Consider the following 4,268-nt stretch of genomic DNA (forward strand, 5'->3'; position numbering starts at 1 on the left):
CCATCAGGAAAGGGTCCTGAGCAGCCTCCTACGAGAAGGGTAGGAGCCACCAAGTGAAGCAAAGAAAGGACACTCCGGGCAGGGGTGACTCACATGCAAGGGTCCGGAGTCCAGTGCTGTCCTGCCTAATTCAGGAGCCTTAGGTGGTTCCGCAGGGCTAACGCTTAGGGGCTGGATGGGAAGCTGGAGAAGCCAGAGGGCCGAAGGGCAGGAGGGCAGGGGGGCAGGGGGACAGGGGGCAGGGGGGCAAGAGGGCAGGGGGGCAGGGGGGAAGGGGGGAGGGGGACAGGAGGACAGCTTCTCAGCACACCACACAAAGGGGCCCTGGCTCAGTGGGGAGGCCGCCAGGGTTCTGCAGGAATAGCCTGCTGCCCCCTCTTCCTCTCTGGGTGCAGCTGGGCTGGTGGGGCAGTCCCGGCAGAGCGGAGCCCTGCAGGCCCCAGCTGAGCAGACGGAATGGCGAGAGGTGTAATGAGTCAGTGGCTGCACAGATTCTGCAGAAAGGCTTTAGCCAAACTTTCTCACGTACAAAAGACATGCTAATCCAGATATAAACTCATGTGGGCTATTATTGCGTCCATAAGGAGTGCCTTTTGGACCGGTTCCCCACCCAGGCTCTGCCCCAAACAGGGAACTGGCCTCAGTGGGGGGTTCCTCCCAGGCATGGGTGTGCCTGATTCATCCACTTCTCCCTAATAATGCAATCAGTTATGGAGATGTCTGATAAAAGGGTGGGTGAGTAGCTGGATGAGTGTGTGGGTGAATAGAAGGATGAGTAGATGGGTACGGTGGTGGGTGGATGGATGGATGTAAGGATGGATGGATGGATGTAGGAATGGATGTAAGGATGGATGGATGGATGGATGGATGGAGGAATAGATGGTTGGATGGATGGATGTAAGGATGGATGTAAGGATGGATGGATGGATGGATGTAAGGATGGATGGATGGATGGATGTAAGGATGGATGGATGGATGGATGGAAGGATGGATGGATGGATGGATGGATGGATGTAAGGATGAATGTAAGGATGGATAGATGGATGGATGGATGGATGGATGGATGGATGGATGGATGGATGTAAGGATGAATGTAAGGATGGATGTAAGGATGAATGTAAGGATGGATGTAAGGATGGATGGAAGGATGGATGGAAGGATGGATGGATGGGATGGATGGATGGATGTAGGGATGGACTGATGGATGTAAAGATGGACTGATGAATGTAGAGATGGATGGATGGATGGATGGATGGATGGATACAAGTGCAGGTGAATGGAAGAGTGAGTAATCATTTTATAGGATATAAAAAAATTTTGGTGTCAGGACAAGGGCACTTGGATGGGAAAAAGGCAGAGCTTTTGTTACCTTAGTTCCAAATGGGAGCGGCCCCCCGGCAGAGCCGCACTGGGGCTTGCACCCGGGAACGAGGTAACAGCAAGCTGGGCTGCAGGGCGCAGCTACGTCCTGCGGTCGGGTAGGTTAGCCAGGCTTCTCTGGCTCCCTGTGGATGGGCTAATTTGAATAATTTTGTGAGGTCCAAGGGATAGGGGCTACCCTGATGACTAGGGCCAGTGCGCTGTGGTCCGAAGTATGAGAGCCCAGTAAGGAAACGACTGGAGGGTGAACTTGCTGCTCCAGGAGAACTGGCCAGCCTCCAGCCAGGACTTCAAGACCCGGTCGAGATGGTTTTTTAAAAATGGTACCGCGTGGTGGAGAGAGAAGTGTGCAGACGGAAGGATGCCTCCTAGCGCTCCCTCGGCCGCCAGTCCTCTCGGAAGCATCAGCATCGTGCTCGGAACCTTGAATGTGCGGAAGGAAGGATGTCACGAGGTTTCTGTCTACTCCGATGGGTCTCAAAGTGCTCTGGACGATGGACGACCCCTCCGGTCATTCGATGAAGGCTCTAGGTCCTCTGCTGGAAAAATCGCACCGCTCGGTTCTGTGTACCATTTTAGGGGCCCGTGGACTGTGGGCAGCCTGCCCACAGAGCCCGGACCCACCTGGAAAGTCAGGGCCCTCAGGTGAAGGGGCCCAGTGTGGCTGAATGGCCAGTGTGCAGAGCAGTAAACTGAGGCACCCAGGTCAGGGAAGGAGTTGACTCAAGTTCCTGTGACACATCCATTACAGCCGCACCAGTCCCTGATCCCTGGCCTCCCCAGAAACCTTTCTGGGACTCAGTTTCCCCATCTGTATGATGATGGCGTCGGACTTTGTTACTGATTCATGCTTGAATCAGAGAAGTTTCAGGAGAAGGGAGCACAGCAGCTGGGTTCTGGCCCTCCTGTCTGTTCCCCAGCTCTTCCAGGCCCACTTTACTTTAGAAGGAAAGGCATGAAAATAAAAAATAAATAATAAAAATAAAAAATGTTTGAAAGCACCTGCCTCTGCAGCTTCTCTGCTCCGGGGGCGTCGGCACTGTGGGTTGTCAGCGGGCCTCTGAGAGAAGGCGAGAAAGCTGGGGTGTAGACACGAGAGGAAGCCACGACCGAACCTCCCCAAAGAGCCGCTGTGTCTCGGGGGGCAAAGGCCCTTCAACAGGACAGGGAAGGGCGTTCCGTCTCTGAAAATGTTCCTGAGTTTCTGCCGCTGCCGTCCCTCGGGAGACACGCATGGTATGAAAAATAATCAGAACCTGCCTGCCCACCTGGCCTCGCTCTGTTCACACCTAAACTCAGACAGGAAACCACCCCGCAGGGAAGACAAATTACCATACGCGTAAATGTCGTGTTAGACAAACTTACTCACAGAGTGTGCCAGAGGCAGGAACACTAGTATCAAGGGGTCACCTGCCATGCAGCCAGTATCCACATCTGTTACTTCATCGCATTGCAAAAGGGGTGGAGGGAGAGTCAGACCCAGACTTCGGAGCCGGTGGCCCAGGCCCCGGGGAGGATTCGTGGACTCCGAGTAAAAGTTACGCACGCGTCAGGACTGTGTCGAAAGGACGCAGGAAGGGTCTGGAGGCTCTGGCTAGAAATAAATGATAAAGATTTATTCGAGAGTCCTAAAGTTTGCCAACTGAGAAAGAGGCAATACCCAGAGTGTTCCCAAGAAGGAAGACAAGCTAAGGGTTCTTACAGGTAAGTATGTGCTTGGGAAGAGGCAGTCCTGCGTTCTGAGCCTCTACATTGCTCCGAGAGGGTCATTCTCAGGACACCAGTGGTCTCCACTGAGTACCAGGTGTTCAGGGTAATGGGTGTCCAGTGGTCCGGATATTGGGTGCTGGGTGGTCTGAACACTGGGTGTCGAGTGGAGTGGATACTGGGTGTCAGGCAGTCCGGATGTGTCAACATTTTTTTTTATCCTCACCCGAAGATATTCTCCCATTTTTTGTACAGATAGAGTGGGAGGGGGAGAGAGAGAGAGAGAGAAACATCGACATGAAAGGGACACATCGAGTGGCTGCCACCCGCTCGACCCAACCAGGGCCGGGGACAAACTGCAACCGAGGTACATGCCCTTAGCGGAAACCGAACCCCGGTCTCTCTGGACCGCAGGCCGACGTTCCAACCGCTGAGCCAAACTGGCCAGGGCTCAACATTTTTTCTTTAGACCTTCAGGGGGTAATCAGAGGGCCACCTGGAGGGTCGAGGTATGTCCAGGCGTTGCCGCGGATCTGGGAAGCTCCAGCTTTGATGTTCTGGGCTCGTTAGAACAGAAGTGAATGAATTCCTTGTGCCACAACCTACTTGACTTCAGTAAGTCAGCAGTTTGACTACAGTGACTGTTTCGTTTCTTCATTCTAGTCTTCAGCTAGTATTAATCCTCAGCACACCCCACTGAGCTTGGCCACCGTCAACTCCACTGACGGCTCAGAGGTTCCGTCGCTTGCCGAGGCCCTCAGCCAAGGGGGGGATGGCACCTGGCTGACCTGGACCCCGGGACACGTTCGCTCCTCTGAGACTCGCAGGGCAGCCATGGTCTACACAGTCGAACATTCCTGGGCCAACCTGGAAAATCTTCCACGGAACTCAGCGAGCTGAGAGCTGGGAGGGCCCAGAGCAACCTGGGCAGCTGCTGCCAGCCACCTGGCCCCTGTGAGCTCGGTTTTAGAAACTGCAGCCAGCCCGGCTCAGAGGGCTGGGCAGGCACTCAGGGCCGGCCTGGAGGTGGAGGGAGGAAGTGCCCAGGAGGGCGATGACATCACAGCCCAGCCCTTGAAAGATGAGCCGTTCCTGCCTCCACTCCAGCGTGGCTGCGCTCCTCGGAGGGAGGGACATCGGGCAGTGCTGGACGCTGGACAAGGGAGCGACCGACCGAGGCG

Source organism: Molossus molossus, unplaced genomic scaffold (assembly GCF_014108415.1).
Source record: "Molossus molossus isolate mMolMol1 unplaced genomic scaffold, mMolMol1.p scaffold_m16_p_1, whole genome shotgun sequence".
NCBI lineage: Eukaryota > Metazoa > Chordata > Mammalia > Chiroptera > Molossidae > Molossus > Molossus molossus.